Below are 18,653 nucleotides of genomic sequence, written 5' to 3'. Positions count from 1 at the left end.
TGTTAGACCTATCCACTCTCCTCTCTCTCTTCCTTTTCTTATTTTTCTTTTTCTCTTCTTTTTCTTCTTCTTCATCTTTCTCCCGCGGCTGCTCCTGCTTCCCTATTCTTGCTGCCCGACGCCGCTCGCCACTCGTCAGGACCAGCCCAGTCGCCGCCCGCCTCGCGCCGCCGTCGCCCGACCGAGCCGCGCCGCCGCTCGTCGCCCACGACCGCCGCTCGCCGCCGCCTCGCTCGCTGTCGCCGGCCCGCCCCATGCTGCACACGAGCAGCGGCTCGTCGCCATGTCCGCCGCGATCGGCGCTGCCAAAGCTGCTCGTCGGCCCGCCCTTCGTCGCCCGGCCGCCCGCGACGCGACTGTGCCGCCTCCGGCCACTGCGCGACCTCCCCTTTCCCCCCTGTTTTCCTTCCCTGGCGCTTTCCCCTGTTTCGGCCTCAGGCTTCGCTGCCGCCGCATGCCGCCGTTTCGGCCGCCGCCCCTCCGCCACCTAGCCCTTCCCCCTAGCCACCTCCGCCGCCCTGCTGTCCTCCTTAGCCGCCACCATTGCCCTTCCCCTGTTTTTTTTCCTCCCCGACGCCTCCCCTGTTTTAGACTCTCCCCAGCGCCGCCTCGTCTAGCTGCCGCGTGCCGCCGTTCCAGCCGCCACCGCTGCTCCGTTCGCCACCACCCAGACCCCGGCGACCTTGCCCAGCCACTTGCGGCCACCGTGCTTGCCGGGTCAGTCCAACCACCGTTGTCGTCATCGTCGCCCGAGCGTCCCGAGCCGTGGCCGAGCTCGCCGAGCCTCTGCCCAGCCAGCCCGAGCATGCCTTGGCCATGGCCAGACTGCCTCAATCGGTGGCCGTGTGCCGGGCCGTATGCCGAGCCATGGCCGAGCCTCTCGCCTGTCGCGCCTTTGTTGTTACTATTCATCCGGCCCGTTTTGAGCCCGTGCGGGTTTTTCCCGGGCCAAATTTAGGTAAGTGACCTCCTAATCCTTATTTAGGACTATGTGTATTTTTAGACTTGTTTAGGATGTGATTAGTACCGGTTTATGGGCTAAACGTGGATTAGGGTCAATATTCATATGTGCGTATATGTTAGATTAAATTGTGATAATTGTGGGGCTTAATTAGTGGCTAATTATGGTGGGTTAAATATTCGTATTGTCGTGGCATGTGTGGGGAAAATTGATGTGTGATTGTATCCGGCTTGAATGTCGGAATCGTGAACTTGTGATATGGAATTGGGATGATTGTGGGTGCATATTTGTGGCTATTGTTGGTGGGTCAATGATTGGCTTATTGAGGCGTTTGTGAGTGGAATTGATAGCTGAATGTGACCGACTTGAAGGTCGGGTTAGTGGAATATTGTGGTGAGCATGCCTTGAGTTTGATTGGTACGACTTGTGAGAATGGTGAATTGTGTTGTGGTGCATGTGCATGAGAAAAAGCCCGGATTGATAGGAGGGCTGCCAACCTGAGGCGTGGTTACGCGGGTGTGGCGAGAAAGGCATGACCAGACCTGAGGCGTAGGTTACGCGGGTCATTGGAAGGGGAAAAATGTCCTGAGGCGTGGTTACGCTGGACTGAGCTCGGCTTGATCTGAGGCTGAGCCTGAGGCGTAGTGGCGCGGGCTGTGAGATTGGGCCTGAGGCACAGTGGCGCTAGTAGTGTGAAAGGACCTGGGAGGTCGTGGAAGGTGTTCGACCACGCATGCGAGTTGTGTGTGATTGAATTGATTGAACTGATTGAACTAGCTGATTGAATGTGTGATTGAATTGGTTGGATTGATTGAATGCTAGTGTGGTTGGTGCTTGAGTGATTGTGATATGTTATTAGACTATTAATATTACATTATCACATTTAACTAACGTGCAGAGCATGCATTTGATGGCGAGGTAAGTACAATGACGTGAATTCTCTGTGTTGACGGTTAGATTGCTTGTACGACTTGTCTGGGTACGCATTGGCCTTCGTAGGGTTTAGGGTGTTGCTTATTGAGACTCGTTCTCACGGTTATTATAAAACCACTTTCAGATCCGCGACCGTGATCGATTCGGAGATGCCGCCAGCGTACTACAGGGATTGAAGGATAGATCAAATTTATCCTATCTTTTGAATACCTTTTTGTAGAGAAGATAAGCTTGTCAACCACTGCCCCCTTTTGAAAAGCGTGATTTGAAATTGGTAGCCCAGGTTATCGTTCTGTAATAGTGACTACTTTATGATGTTATGCAATTATTGTTTTGTACTATCCCTTTGTCATATTTTATTTTCTGGGTTGTTTTAAATTCGCTTCCGCTTGCCTTTATCGTTGGGTGTTTCGTTTGGGGTCGGCGACGCGTCCTGGGACGTCGCGTTCAATTCGACCATGGACGGGATATCGCGGGCTCGGTGGGGTCCGGGGCGTGACAAAACCTTTTACAATGTGAGCAGTGCGACCGTAACAGAAGAGAGACTCGTAGCGCAAGTTGGAATGCATAAATCTGACGAATAGTCAATGGCAACATTATTCCCACCCAAATCCCAGCAATAGCTCACTGAAATCTCTTAAGTATCATCAGAACATGCTCTAACATCGCTTATACATGTTATTCAATTATCCTCCAATTTTCACTAACGTCTCCGTGAATAAAAGGCTTAATAAAAGACGTAAATAACATTCCAACCCAGTTTTAATTGCAAAGACCACATTCTTAGCAATTTCATCGACATCAGGAGCACTCTTCGCAAGTCATATAACCCATTCTGATAGACCCAGCCAAAGCAAGCTTGCACACTTTAACTCCACTACAGCCCAATTCAGGTCAAAATCTCAATCACCCACTTGTCTTATAATGCAGCATAATTCCAGCAACCTGCTCCAAAGTCCAGATCAGCCCCCACGAAGTGACACTAAAGATAATAGATGTCTACAAGAATCATCATGAATTTTACATGCTAAAAAACAGTGGGCGTCAACATCAGAATCCAGCTCTTCAGTCTATCAAATGTAGGTAATCTATTTAAGACGTGCATCCAAACAACAAAACTGAACTTAGGCTCATTCAGCTTATGTTACGATATGGGTTGAATGGATAGCAGAATTCAGAAACCATTCTATCAGAATTGATCGAGGAAGCTATCATAGTGAAAGATGATGGTTAAACTAGTCGAGTTATTTGAAGGTGCACAGGTGGGATATGTGTGTACGCATGGGCACCAGTTGCTTTTAAATAACAAAATGAAGCAACTGCGCATCCCACCAACTCAAGGTGGACCGTTGGAAACAAAAATATTACGGCCATTAGAAGTCCATCAGGCAACTTTGATATATCGGAAATTTCTTACAGGACTTCTTTTGAGAAAATTTGTTTAAGTGTCCCAAGAGCAATTAAACATCCAACTAAACAAACTTTACAGTTTCCAGTGCACTATCTATGATCGTGTTATGTGCATATGTTTTAAAAAATTAACTATTCCATGTAAAGTATGTTTAACGTGTGCCTCGCAGGCTTTCGTTAACATGACCCTTATCAATAGCTTTAGGCATTCCAAACATTGATACTTGTCCAAGAATGCAGAAGCACCCATATTATAGTATATAGAACAGAGCTAGAATTTTTGGAGAATGTGTTACTTGTTCAATACACCAAGGTCAGTCTCCAAACCTGAGAAACAATTCTCTACGGCCACTTATGCAATTACAGTCTACAGGCCAACAGAGGCCTAGTGCATGGGCAACACTACATGAACAAAAAATTCAACCTTTAAGTCTGATCATTTCCTCCCCTTGGAAAACCAAGACTAAAAAACCAAGACTTAATTTGCCTCAACCTTTTACAAATTTTACATAATCTTAAGGAACAAAAATTTAGGTTTTTGGAACTTCCAACGCCAAAAGTGAAATCTGATGGGGACAACACATCTGTTGAGGTTTCTCAACATAAAGCACAAAGGGTTGCATAACAATACCACTTAGTTCTCCATATTTTCTAGAACTATAGTCTAGAATAGCAAGGCATTCCTTGGATTTTTTCTTTGATATTCAAATACAACAATTCCAGCATCTACATCATGCATTTAATGCACGCAAGTCGGGCAAACAAGCATATGTCTCTGTAGAAAATATGTCTCGAATTTGAGCTCAAAGCGAAATCTAAATATTTCGAATTGGATATTTTGTGGATCTTCGAAATCGAGTAAAAGGAAATATACGGACACATCAATTTTGCTATTATCATGTTGGAGTCCGAATCGTGAAATAGAAGGACAGAAAAGGAAAGTCCAATTGTGTCAGAGAAACGAAGGAAACACTACTTGAAGTCGGCCAAAGAAAAGTCAAAAGAGGAAAGTTCAAACTTTGACTAGTTGACCGAATAACATGATTTCCTAATCCATGTTGACGTGGGCTTTTGAAGGTGTTCTTCTTTTGGCTATAAATATATTCAGTGGGCACTTTGGGCGTGTTGTTGTTGATAAAATACGTGAAGCGAAGACTTCTTGAAGCGCCGCTCCGCAAGCGAGTGCTTGGTTGTGGGTTCATGATTTTATTCGTGGAATTATACCAAGAGTTCAAGTGTTTATAGCGATTAAATCTTGTGTTAAGAATTATGTATAATTCATTTGCGAGATTGAGATATTATTTCGTGAGAAATTGTGGGGCTAAACACTGCGTGAGTTATTGGGTGTAATTGGGACTTGAGAAACACTTAGAGTGTTTGAGTGACTCGAGTGTGGTTGTAATCTCCGTTGTATCGCTTGATCTATAGTAAAATTCTATGATGCTCTTCCCGTGGACGTAGGTTACTACGACCGAATCACGTAAATCTGATATCCAATTTATTTTCTTGTTCTGTTTATTTTATTGTTCGATCGCTTGGCTTCCGCAATAGTCTCTCTAGTGAGAAGTTTAGGATCCATCTGCTAACTTTCAATCTGTTACTATAGTATGTCCTGGAACATGATGTAAAAGCAACTAATAATTTCAAGCCTAGAAATGAATTAACAGATATAGAATATTAGAAAGGGGTTGCAGGCCTCACCTCATCCATCCCAAAATCTATCACCTTCTCTTCAAGATCCCCAATTTCCTGCACATTGAACTTGTTGATTAGAGTAATACAAGAAATGGTGGACATACGCTTCACAACCAGACCATCCATGACCATGTATGTTACGCCTTTCACATAACCACCCTCACTGCCAGATGCCTCAGAAGAGGATGACGCAGCTGGCCCAACAACCCATGAAAGTCCGGTACTCATACCGTGACCGTAATAAGGACATTTTGCTGAGGGGGCATCAGTGACATAGTTACATTTTGAAGCTGAAGAATTAGAGCATCCGTAGTAGTTAGTTGGTGCGGAAGATGAAGCCGAGGTAATAATAACGGGAACTACGGACCCTTTGCTTGGTAGCTTGGGCTTCAACTGAGTCTCTTTCTGGTTAGGTTTTAAATATATGTCATTGAGATTCTCAATACTCTTATAGAGGTTGCCCAGGCTGCCTGCAGTGCTGTGCCTGTGTTGGTGAGGAAACTAATAACAGTTCCAACTGGTAAAGCCAAACAATGGAAAAGGAAATCCACAAAGTCCTTTCCAGCTTCAGCAAAAAGCACCGTATGGCTTCTCTGGTCAACAGGAAGCTTCAAGCTCATCTTGGTTGCTGCCATGCTTGTTTTTGTTCTTGACCTGTCGAGAGAATTAGAGCAATATAAAAAATAGCCTTCCTTCCTATATTACTGAGATAAAAGCCAAATTGAACTTCGACATGCTTGGTTGCAGGCAATGTGAAATTCCTTGACTATAAGATCCTAAAAGTACGGAACATGGATTTACCAAATGCAATAAGAACAAAGAAAGGACAATGTTACAAATCAACCTCCAGATTTTCCATGATCCATTAGAAAAATCAATCCTTGCCTCTTCCTTGGAAGTTTTTAACATCGCCGGATATACGTTTATCATGAATAAGAACATGACGGTACATGTCAACATATCTTATTCATGTTTTAAGGCCATCCAGCATCACAAACAAGAATCTCCTTTTGTCCTTCATGCATACTATTAAGCAGGGGCTTCAACCCATGCATCTCAAACATTGTTACAGCTTACTTCATAAATCAGAGGACTTTTTTCTATTTCAAGTGTGAGATTGTTCTGTTGGCTTTCATTTTTTGAGTTTTGGGCTGCTCTCAAGGACTAATGATTGAGAAAGCAAAGTACAGCAAATATCAGACAAAAACAGAGGAAAAAAAAGGTTGAACTTTGCCTAGATAAAAAGGGAAAATATAAGTCGATTTCGGTTGGCAAAAATAGAAGAATAGTATCAACAAAATTCAGGCCAGACTTTAGATATCTAACAAAAGGCTTTGAGAGTTTTCAATACTCCAAATAGACCAAGCCAATCACATATGACAAAAAAATCTGTGGACCAACATCGGATCAACAGAACAAAAAGAAAATAACATAACTTTCCATACAATTCCTACACTATGATCGGTTCTATTAACCACATCATCCATAAATCAAGTGGGTACCCATCAATTATTGAGTAAAATGACCAAGGTATCCCAACTACACGAGCTTCAGACATGAACCAATATTAGACATGAGATAACAAAGTGACCCTATGTATTCAAATTAGCATTGCGATTCGCGCTGATAAATTGATACTCCAGGGGAACCACAACTCTACCGAGAGAGAGAATATGTGCTGGCTATACTCGAAATCACAGAGTATGATATGTAACAGCCCGAATTTCGACGTAATTCCGGGATCAATAAAATTGACAATATTTCGCATTTCATTTTAGTAAGTCTCGCCCAGAGCTGATCACTCTCGGAATACTAACCAATGGGGTATGGCTAACTAGGAAACGGTACGTGAACCAGGGACTCGACAGTGAACGGGACACCGATCTCGAGATACGATGAGTGAATATTTTGGGCCAACGTGGGCTGATCTTAGGAAAGGTGATGGATTTGGTTTGGCCAAGGCCAACGATGTACAATCGGATCGCAGGTGATTCTGCAAGATCGAAAGTGCACGTGGCCAACCAGTCCTAAACCTGAACCGAACGATCGTGACCCTTGGAACTAATGATAATTTCTCATTCTCTCAATGATCGGGACCGTCGTAATTCGAATAACCCTAGGTCGATACGCGTATATCCTAAACAGCCGCCCGTTAGCCAGAGACCCTGAAATTGAAACTCGAGCGAGTTTTGATCACGAAATTGGGCCTGGATTTCGATGTCGATTTTCGAAGGCTTAAGAGACTATTTTTGAGAATCTGACATCATATTACGCTGGCCACACGCGTTTGGAGTTAGTACGAGTAAAATTTGGAATTTCGGTCCGGGGGTGAAAAATTACGATTTTGCTCCTCGGGACGCCAGCGTTGCTTTTCGAGGCCAAATGAGGTTATTTTTTTAGGCCGATGCCATTTTTGGGTGGCCACGTATACCAGGAGTCGTTATGGCCAAAAATTGGAATTTCGACAAAAATTGAAAAAATAATATTATTTTATTCCCGGAACTTCGCAGTCGATTTTCGAGGGTTTAGAAAGTGAATTTCGCGATTCCGACGCCACATTATGTTGGCCATGCTCATGGAGGGTTGGTACGTGCGAAAATTGGAATTTCGCCCGGTGGCCGGAAAAATGACTGTTTTGTCCCTCGGCCGTTTTCGAGTCCTAATTTTTGGGAAAATTTTTGGATAATTATGGAGGGTTTATCAGCTGCATTATTGACCCCAAAGACCATTTTACCCTTCACTTTTTGGATAGGATCGAATTAGAACCGTTAGATTAGGAGCGTTTTGGTCAAATGGCTCGGATCGGCGACACGTGGCGCAAGGGGCTGCTATTTCTTGACACGTCGGACCGGTTTCTCTCTCCTCTTCATTTTCTCGGCGAAACAGCCCCGACCAGCAGCTCCCTCTCCATTTCTCTCTTTTTCTCTCTCGGCAAGCTTTGCCGGAGCTCACCGCCGGCCGCCGGAGGGCTGCTGCCGGCCACCGTGCCTCCCCGTTGACCACCACAGCCCCCAGCCTCAGTCTTGCCCCTGTCCGACCCCTTTCTCTCTCCCTTTCTCTCTCTTTCTCCCTCTTTTTCTCTTTCCCGTCCGGCAAAAAGGGCCGCCGGAGCTCGGATCGCTGTTCTGTCATCACCCGGCCCGTCCCGGCTGGCCGTACGACGCCGGCCCGTACCTATCGATGCAGAGATGCTTGCGCAGCGATCCCGTCTGGAAATCTTGTTCATCCCATCCCGTACGGGGTCACTGTTCACGCCGTCGCCGGGAATTCCGCCGCCGGTTTCACTGTTCACCAGTGATCGGCCGCCGTTCCCCATCGTCTTGACCTCAGATTAAGTGAGTAAAATTCCTAAACCCGGATTGGGACTGATAGTGCGATTTTCTGGGTATTATTGGTGTATTTTGGACAGGCTTGGGTAGTATCAGTGTGTAATTCGGACTGGATTGAGGATGGTTTGGTGGAAATAAAATCCGAGGAAATTAGTGGGATTATTACGGATAATTGCTGGGCCCGGATTGAGGAAATAGTGGCTGTCCATATTTTTGAGGAATGTACCAGATTATAATGGACAGCAAGAATTATTAGCTGAATGGCCGGGATTACCCAGAATGATTGGATGTCGATTGATTGGTGATCAATTATGTTTAATTGTGAATGTCATATTGCGTGCTTGTGTGGCTGAATCGTGCGGAATGTGATTGGCCAATTGATGGCTTGAATTGTGTATTTGGAATTGGGCCGCACGGTATTAATAGGCCAAGTAAGCACGTGGCTTGTGAATTAAGCACTGTGGAATGACTCTGATTGAACTGTGTGCCTGTGCCTATGTTATGTGGATGCTCATGTTGCATTTCATGGCACGCATTATGAATGCCGAGAATGAGGCTTGTGATGAAATTGTGTGAGACTACGTGCCTGTCATGAGCATGTGATCACCTAAAATACCCTGATGCTTGTTACGCGGGGTTCAGATAATAATGGGTTGTGTGATCACCTAAGGGCCTTCGGGTCGTGACCTTCGGGTCGATACCGTCCTCATGCACTTTGAAGCAGGACGATGTCCGGTACGTCCGGAAGACGACCATCCTCATGCACTTTGAAGCAGGCTCTGGTTCGTAAGGAGATCAGTGTTGCGCCTCATGCACTTTGAAGCAGGCTAGAGACACTGGGCCAGATCGGTTGCTGCGCCTCATGCACTTTGAAGCAGGCTAGATGCACCGGGCCATGAAAGTTGTTGACTCGAGTCGTAATGAATAATAAATTGGGCGATTGCCAGTGTGCTAGTGTAGGCCAGTGGGCCGGAAAATGCACGTGACATGTCCACGACATTTGCATGCATGAACATGCATGGACTGGCATGCGAAAGTGTGAGAATCGGTGCATGAGCATGTGATTGGCGTACGTGTGATAATGTGTGCCACGTATGTGCCGTGATTGTTATATATATATATTGAATTGTCTAACCTGCAGGGTCAGAGAATCATTGATTGTTGTTGTGTTATGATTTCTAAGTATTTGTTTCCGGTCAGGAGATTGCATGCTAGCCTAACCTAGGTTTAGGGGTTGAACTCGCTGAGATTCGTCTCACGGTTGTGTAAACCGAAACTTTTCAGACCCCCAGCAGTAGGATGCCGAGGACATCACCTCTTTTTGGGATACCGCATTTTATCGAGCGGTCGTCACGCATGCACCCCGGTGGAGACGGAGCAGAAATGAGAAGTGGTTGTTTGGTTATTTCCAGCTGTAGGTGTTTCCTTTTTTGTTGTAGTGAACGCTGTAAAAAGAGTTTTAAAATAGTAATATAAGTATGTACATATTTTCTGTGTTGATCGTTGTTTATTGCTTGGCTATCCTTGGCTCGTATTTTATTAATGTCAGGGTTTGTTTATTTCTTCCGCTTGTGCTTGATCTCTGTTGGGCGTTGGGTCGGCGACGTTTCCTGGGACGTCGCAGTTTGTGGACCGATGTAGGGATGTTGCGTGACGTGGGGTACGGGGCGTGACATCTCCTCTTGTTTTGGTATCAGAGCAAGGTCAGCTCGGTCCAATTCGGTCGAAGCCTGGAGTGATAAGGAGCGATGAGACCTGGGTAGCCAGTAGGGTGACCTCGTGTGCTACATGCATCTCCTGACAGTTGTGTATTGATTATGTGTTTACCAGTGTGACCCTTGCAGTGCAGGTGCAGCAGGACCTGAGGTGAGTATGCAAATCCCTTGGCTGATGTGTTGGATAAATGTTAGGCCGCATGCTGAGTGTTGATTGTTGTTTGATACCTGCCTAGGACTTAGACTGTGATAGATTGGTTTAAGTCTTTAATTCCTTAATGGAATTATAGCAGGTAGTGGGGTAGCTGAGTGGTGAGAATGAATAGAAGAAAGGGTAAGAAACCCCAAGGTCAGTCTAGTTCAGGAGGCCAGGAGGCCCGAGACCGTCGGCTAGAGGACATTATTCAAACCCCAAGTGTGACGCCCCGACCTCGGGGTCATTAACGTGACGTCCCGTTCATTATTATCTTTTTTTTAAACACAAGCGGAAGTATTTCTCGGGACAATCACAATCAATACACAGCGGAAATAAGACAAACAGCATCATGAGCAACCTTATGTTTCGATTCATGCGAACATGTTTTAACAAGCCCTTCGGGCCATGACAAACAACACATATTTCATAGCCGACTGAGTAACAAAACTCGGCTTGGATGATCCTATCCCCTCTACGGCTTCTCGCTCCTCGCTTCTTCACCTCTACCCTGGTCCGTCCGCCTGGCCATCTCACATCCCACCCGTGGCTTTATCCTGGAGCCGGCCCGCCCGCACCGCCAAAGCACCGTTGAACCTACGCACGAATGAGGCACCAAGTCCGTTAGGCCCTCATCGAATCGTCACAAGCATTGTGATTCGGCGATAGGAACGGTCTTCTCTGACATTCATCACGGTGAGCACTTCGGCTCGCTGCTCCACGGGATTGCCAACACGGGCTGGGGGGGAGATGCCGTCCGTAGTCCGTTCGACCATCCTATGGACCTGAAAGGGAAAAATGGGGGATGAGTCGGGGAGACTCAGCAAGTGAAAACACTAATATCAAGCGAGGATATATCGATCGCCGATAACATAAGTCGGCCCTTACCGCACCCGCATCGATGGCAGATCAATAGCAAAGTTCAAACAAGAGAACATCACGCATGGCCACATCGTGCACACTTTACAACCCAAGGCTCGGTTCTATCTCAAAACAACATCAAACATGAAACATGATCAAATCGAGAAATGAACCAACTACAACCAACCAAACGACCGAGAAACGGTCCAAGCAAACCACGTTACAACGCATCTCAACATCCTTTTCCGATATTAGGGAATCCACTTACTCTTAACGAAACCAGAACTAGAGAGTAGAAAATGGATGGGAAAGACGACGGCCTCGGGATCTCGGCAACTCACGGTGTCGACCTCTTTCTTTTCTTTCCCTTGACTTTCTCTCTCTCGATTTTCTCTTTTTCTTTTTCTCTCTTGGCCGAATGGCCTCTCTCTCTCTCTCTCTCTCTCTCTCTCTCTTTTCTCCCTCACGGCTATTCTCTCTCTCTCTCTCTCTCTCTCTCTCTCTCTCTCTTTCTCTTTGGCCGAATGGCCCTCTTCCTATTTATAGAGAGACAAACTGGGGGCCAAAGCTTGGATGAGGTAAGCGCACGTGTCATCGGGGAGCATGAGGTAAGCGCGCGTGTCATCCAAGCATTAATAGCCTCTCTCTCTCCTCAAGCTTGGCCGTGGGTCTCTCTCTCTCTCCCCCTCCTTGCCGTGGCTTCCTCTCCCTTTCTTGGTCAATACTTGATGGCCAAAGTTTGGGGTGAAGTATGCGCACGTGTCATCGGGGAGCATGAGGTAAGCGCGCGTGTCATCGGGGAGCATGAGGTAAGCGCACGCATCATCCAAGCATTAATACAAGCCATTATGAAGGTGGCCTCCAAAGTCAAGAACAATAATGGCCCATTAATAAAGCGTGGAGGATAAGCTTTGACTCGGTCAAGGCCTTATCCTCTAGATTCTTCCATCAATTTCCCGACTGTGGACTCCCTAAAACCTTCTCGATTTACTAAATTCTCATGCAAATGACTCGGGCCAATCGGGTTACACGAAATATATCATTTGGCACAAAACCTGTAACCCACATCATAAACATCGAACTTATTTTCCGAAGATTTTCTGTGATAAACACGCATAATAATTCCATCCAACCCGAGGTTCGGTGTGGAAAAATCTCTAAATATGCCTCAAATATCACTAAAAGACACCAAGTCGAGATTCCAACGTTTTTCATATAGAAATTGCTAAATCTGTGAAATCCGACAAAACCGAACATCTTTGCACTGTTCACGAAATGGGACTTGAATAATGCAGCATTAAACTGTGACGCCCTGACCTCGGGGTCATTAACGTGACGTCCCGTTCATTATTATCTTTCTTTACACACAAGCGGAAGCATATCTCGGGACAATTACATTTTAAACAAACAGCGGGATTCAGAAAAACATCATCATGAGCAAACCTTGTATTTATAGGACACGCAAACAAATTTTACAAGCCAACTTAGTCGATTTTAGGCATTTACACAACAATAACAAGTGGCTTGGGTATCCTAAGCCCACTACTTCGGGTTCACAGCTCCGAGCTTTCCCTGAACTCCAACATGGCTCAAACTCCCCCTGTCGCCGCCGTCCGTTCGACCATCCTATGGACCTGAGAGGGAAAAACGGGGGATGAGTCGGGGAGACTCAGAAAGTGAAAACACTAATATCAAGCGAGGATATATCGATCGCCGATAACATAAGTCGGCCCTTACCGCACCCGCATCGATGGCAGATCGATAGCAAAGTTCAAACAAGAGAACATCACGCATGGCCACATCGTGCACACTTTACAACCCAAGGCTCGGTTCTATCTCAAAACAACATCAAACATGAAACATGATCAAATCGAGAAATGAACCAACTACAACCAACCAAACGACCGAGAAACGGTCCAAGCGAACCACGTCACAACGCATCTCAACATCCTTTCCCGATATTAGGGAATCCACTTACACTTAACGAAACCAGAACTAGAGAGTAGAAAATGGATGGGAAAGACGACGACCTCGGGATCTCGGCAACTCACCGTGTCGACCTCTTTCTTTTCTTTCCCTTGACTTTCTCTCTCTCGGTTTTCTCTTTTTCTTTTTCTCTCTTGGCCGAATGGCCTCTCTCTCTCTCTCTTTTCTCCCTCACGGCTATTCTCTCTCTCTCTCTCTCTCTCTCTCTCTCTCTTTCTCTTTGGCCGAATGGCCCTCTTCCTATTTATAGAGAGACAAACTTGGGGCCAAAGCTTGGATGAGGTAAGCGCACGTGTCATCGGGGAGCATGAGGTAAGCGCGCGTGTCATCCAAGCATTAATAGCCTCTCTCTCTCCTCAAGCTTGGCCGTGGGTCTCTCTCTCTCTCCCCCTCCTTGCCGTGGCTTCCTCTCCCTTTCTTGGTCAATACTTGATGGCCAAGACTTCATAATGGCTTCATAAAGGCTTGTGGAAAATAAGGCCAAGCATTAATGAGAGTAATGATGAAGATGATAAGGTTTGACTTAGTCAAAATTTCTAGGGTTTTCTCCAATCAAAGTATAAAATATCTCATTTGAAAGCTCAGAACGTGTACTTTAAATCATCAGAAGACACCAAGTCCAAATTCCAACGTTCTCGTATAGAAAATGCCGAATCTTTGAAATCTGACAAAACCGGACAGCTTTGCACTGTTCACGAAATTGGACTTAAAAACATAGTAAATGAATTCCGAAAATTCTCAAATTCGGATATGTCATAAACAAGATCTTAACAAACATTTTTTATGAGAACACTAAATCTGAATCTCTCTGTAAAAACCATTTTTAGTAGCTCAAATACAGACTAAAAACAGTTCGCTGGAACAGCATTCTTGTTTCTCAAAGTAAGCTCTGTCCAGAATCCAAATAATCTCGGAAAATTCCCAAATTTATACACGTTATAGAAAAGGAAGTTCTCAACAACTTTCATGAAGGAAACTTTTCCAAAATCGGCCCAGAAAATTTGTAGAAAATAAATACGGTGTGAACATCACCGAAATACCCATTCTGGGCAGTTTCACACGGTCCGAAAATCAGTCCATCGTACCACCCATATCAACTCAAAAAATTCTGAAATTAAAGTATGTAAAACTTCAAGATGTTTGGAACAACTTTCAAGAAGAAAGTATTCTAAAATTCGGATCACAAAAGTCTCCCCAAAAATAACAAAACGAAGGGATAGAAAGAATCCGAAACTGGGTTTTCCAAAACAAGAGAAAACAATTTAGTTCTGATTGGAAAACCATCAAACTTAAACCATAACCATTTTCCAGGGACTGAAATTGAGGATATTATAATTTACCTGCGTCTTCCCAGGCCCAAAATCGGGATGTGACAATTCTCCCCCTCTAATAAAATGTCGTCCTCGAAATTTAAACGCGTACCTGGTTCCTCGAATAATGCAGGTATCAACTTTTCCTCAATTCCTCACTCGCCCGGGTGACTTCTTTTGGAGATTGGAGATATGGCTTACCGACTTGTCTTGCCGCCCAATTTGTCCCAGGTACACAATGTTTTCCACGTGTCGATGTTAAGAAAGTATGAACCAGATCCGACTCACGTTTTAAGATATGAGGAGATAGGAGATAGACGTGGACGATAAAGTGTCGTACGTGGAAAGACCAGTCAGGATCGAGGATAGAAAAGAGCGCGTGCTGAGAAACAAGACGATCCCAATGGTCAAAGTTGTATGGGAACACCACGGAACAGAAGGTGCCACGTGGGAAAGCGAAGAAGCAATGCGACGTCAACACCCCTAGTTATTTGAGTAGATAAGGATAGATTACAAATTTCGAGGACGAAATTTTTGTAAGGGGGGAAGAGTTGTAATAGCTCGAATTTCGACGTAATTTCGGGATCAATAAAATTGACAATATTTCGCATTTCATTTTAGCAAGTCTCGCCCAGAGCTGATCACTCTCGGGATACTAACCAATGGGGTATGGCTAACTAGGAAACGGTACGTGAACCAGGGACTCGACAGTAAACGGGACACCGATCTCGAGATACGATGAGTGAATATTTTGGGCCAACGTGGGCTGATCTTAGGAAAGGTGATGGATTTGGTTTGGCCAAGGCCAACGATGTATAATCGGATCGCAGGTGATTCTGCAAGACCGAAAGTGCACGTGGCCAACCAGTCCTGAACCTGAACTGAACGATCGTGACCTTTGGAACTAATAATAATTTCTCATTCTCTCAATGATCGGGACCTTCGTAATTCGAATAACCCTAGGTCGATACGCGTATGTCCTAAACAGCCGCCCGTTAGCCAGAGACCCTGAAATTGAAACTCGAGCGAGTTTTGATCACGAAATTGGGCCTGAATTTCGATGTCGATTTTCGAAGGCTTAAGAGACTATTTTTGGGAATCTGACGTCATATTACGTTGGCCACATGTGTTTGGAGTTAGTACGATTAAAAATTGGAATTTCGGTCCGGGGATGAAAAATTACGATTTTGCCCCTCGGGACGCCAGCGTTGCTTTTCGAGGCTAAATGAGGTTATTTTTTGAGGCCGACGCCATTTTTGGGTGGCCACGCATACCAGGAGTCGATATGGCCAAAAATTGGAATTTCGACAAAAATTGGAAAAATAATATTATTTTATTCCTGGAACTTCGCAGTCGATTTTCGAGGGTTTAGAAAGTGAATTTCGCGATTCCGACGCCACATTATGTTGGCCACGCTCATGGAGGGTTGGTACGTGCGAAAATTGAAATTTCGCCCTGGGGCCGAAAAAATGACGATTTTGCCCCTGGGCCGTTTTCGAGTCCGAATTTTTGGGAAAATTTTTGGATAATTATGGAGGGTTTATCAGCTGCATTATTGACCCCAAAGACCATTTTACCCTTCATTTTTTGGATAGGATCGAATTAGAACCGTTAGATTAGGAGCGTTTTGGTCAAATGGCTCGGATCGGCGACACGTGGCACAAGGGGCTGCTATTTCTTGACCTGGTCAGACCAGTTTCTCTCTCCTCTTCATTTATCTCGGCCAGAACAGCCCCCAGCCAGCAGCTCCCTCTCCATTTCTCTCTTTTTCTCTCTCGGCAAGCTTTGCCGGAGCTCACCGCCGGCCGCCGGAGGGCTGCTGCCGGCCACCGTGCCTCCCCGTTGACCACCACAGCCCCCAGCCTCAGTCTTGCCCCTGTCCGACCCCTTTCTCTCTCCCTTTCTCTCTCTTTCTCCCTCTTTTTCTCTTTCCCGTCCGGCAAAAAGGGCCGCCGGAGCTTCGCCAGAGCTCGGATCGCTGTTCCGTCACCACCCAGCCGTCCAGCCTCGCCGTACGACGGCGGCCGTACCTGTCAGTACGGGAGTACTGTAGCAGTCCGTACGAAAGTAATGTTCATCCCGTCCCCGTACGGGTCACTGTTCACGCCGTCGCCGGTTTCACTGTTCACCAGTGATCGGCCGCCGTTCCCCGTTGTCGTGACCTCAGGTTAAGTGAGCAAAATTCCTAAACCTGGATTAGGACTGATAGTGCGATTTTTTGGGTATTATCGGTGTATTTTGGACAGGCTTGGGTAGTATCAGTGTGTAATTCGGACTGGACTGAGGATGGTTTGGTGGAAATAAAATCCGAGAAAATTAGTGGGATTATTACGGATAATTACTGCGCCCGGATTGAGGAAATAGCGGCTGTCCATATTTTTTAGGAATGTACCGGATTATAATGGACAGCAAGAATTATTAGCTGAATGGCCGGGATTACCCAGAATGATTGGATGTCGATTGATTGGTGATCAATTATGTTTAATTGTGAATGCCATATTGCGTGCTTGTGTGGCTGAATCGTGCGGAGTGTGATTGGCCAATTGATGGCTTGAATTGTGTATTTGGAATTGGGCCGCACGATATTAATAGGCCAAGTAAGCACGTGGCTTGTGAATTAGGCACTGTGGAATGACTCTGATTGAACTGTGTGCCTGTGCCTATGTTATGTGGATGCTTATGTTGCATTTCATGGCACGCATTATGAATGCCGAGAATGAGGGTTGTGATGAAATTGTGTGAGACTGCGTGCCTGTCATGAGCATGTGATCACCTAAAATACCCTGATGCTTGTTACGCGGGGTTCAGATAATAATGGGTTGTGTGATCACCTAAGGGCCTTCGGGTCGTGACCTTCGGGTCGATACCGTCCTCATGCACTTTGAAGCAGGACGATGTCCGGTACGTCCGGAAGACGACCATCCTCATGCACTTTGAAGCAGGCTCTGGTTCGTAAGGAGATCAGTGTTGCGCCTCATGCACTTTGAAGCAGGCTAGAGACACTGGGCTAGATCGGTTGCTGCGTCTCATGCACTTTGAAGCAGGCTAGCACACCGGGCCGTGAAAGTTGTTGACTCGAGTCGTAATGAATAATAAATTGGGCGATTGCCAGTGTGCTAGTGTGGGCCAGTGGGCCGGAAAATGCATGTGACATGTCCACGACATTTGCATGCATGAACATGCATGGACTGGCATGCGAAAGTGTGAGAATCGGTGCATGAGCATGTGATTGGCGTACATGTGATAATGTGTGCCACGTATGTGCCGTAATTGTTATATATATATTGAATTGTCTAACCTGCAGGGTCAGAGAATCATTGATTGTTGTTGTGTTATGATTTCTAAGTATTTGTTTCCGGTCAGGAGATTGCATGCTAGCCTAACCTAGGTTTAGGGGTTGAACTCGCTGAGATTCGTCTCACGGTTGTGTAAACCGAAACTTTTCAGACCCCCAGCCGTAGGATGCCAATGACATCACCTCTTTTTGGGATACCGCATTCTATCCAGCGGTCGTCAAGCATGCACCCCGGTGGAGACGGAGCAGAAATGAGAAGTGGCTGTTTGGTTATTCCCAGCTGTAGGTGTTTCCTTTTTGGTTGTAGTGAACGCTGTAAAAAGAGTTTTAAAATAGTAATATAAGTATGTACATATTTTCTGCGTTGATCGTTGTTTATTGCTTGGCTATCCTTGGCTCGTATTTTATTAATGTCAGGGTTTGTTTATTTCTTCCGCTTGTGCTTGATCTCTGTTGGGCGTTGGGTCGGCGACGTTTCCTGGGACGTCGCAGTTTGTGGACCGATGTAGGGATGTTGCGTGCCGTGGGGTACGGGGCGTGACATGATATATATGGCGTACGTCTTTGATCAGTACTCCGGTAGTTGCAGAAGCTTCTTCGTCTCTGTTTGATGTGCGTGCGCGCGAGAGAGAGAGAGAGAGAGAGAGAGAGAGAGAGAGAGAGAGAGAGAGAGAGAGAGAGAGAGAGAGAGAGAGAGAGAGATTCTTGAAGAGATTCTTGGGTTGTACGCATTTGGGGAAATTACCAAAAAAGTCCTAAACCTTTTTGTAATTATGCCAATTCAATCCTAAATCTTTTTTTTGGCCAATTCAGTCCTAAATCTTTTGTAATCGTGTCAATTCAGTCTATCCGGCCACTTTTGGCCGCCAGCGCTGACGTGGACACTGGCCGGGGCTGGCCCTCCGGCTGATGCTAACGTGGCAATTTTTAAATATTTTTTTTCGATTTTTTAAAACTTTTTCTCT

At 45.6% G+C, this 18,653-nt stretch overlaps 1 pseudogene; it reads right to left on the bottom strand.

The window, feature by feature from the left end:
* Positions 1-2,551: 2,551 nt before the first annotated feature.
* Positions 2,552-18,298, bottom strand: LOC115666258 (uncharacterized; annotated as a pseudogene).
* Between the last annotated feature and the right edge of the window lie 355 nt (positions 18,299-18,653).

This window comes from Syzygium oleosum, unplaced genomic scaffold, assembly GCF_021117445.2.
Source record: "Syzygium oleosum isolate NSW1041296 unplaced genomic scaffold, Sole_v2.1 Sole_v2.07, whole genome shotgun sequence".
In the NCBI taxonomy this organism is placed as follows: Eukaryota; Viridiplantae; Streptophyta; class Magnoliopsida; order Myrtales; family Myrtaceae; genus Syzygium; species Syzygium oleosum.
This window is presented reverse-complemented; position numbering and strand designations above follow the sequence as displayed.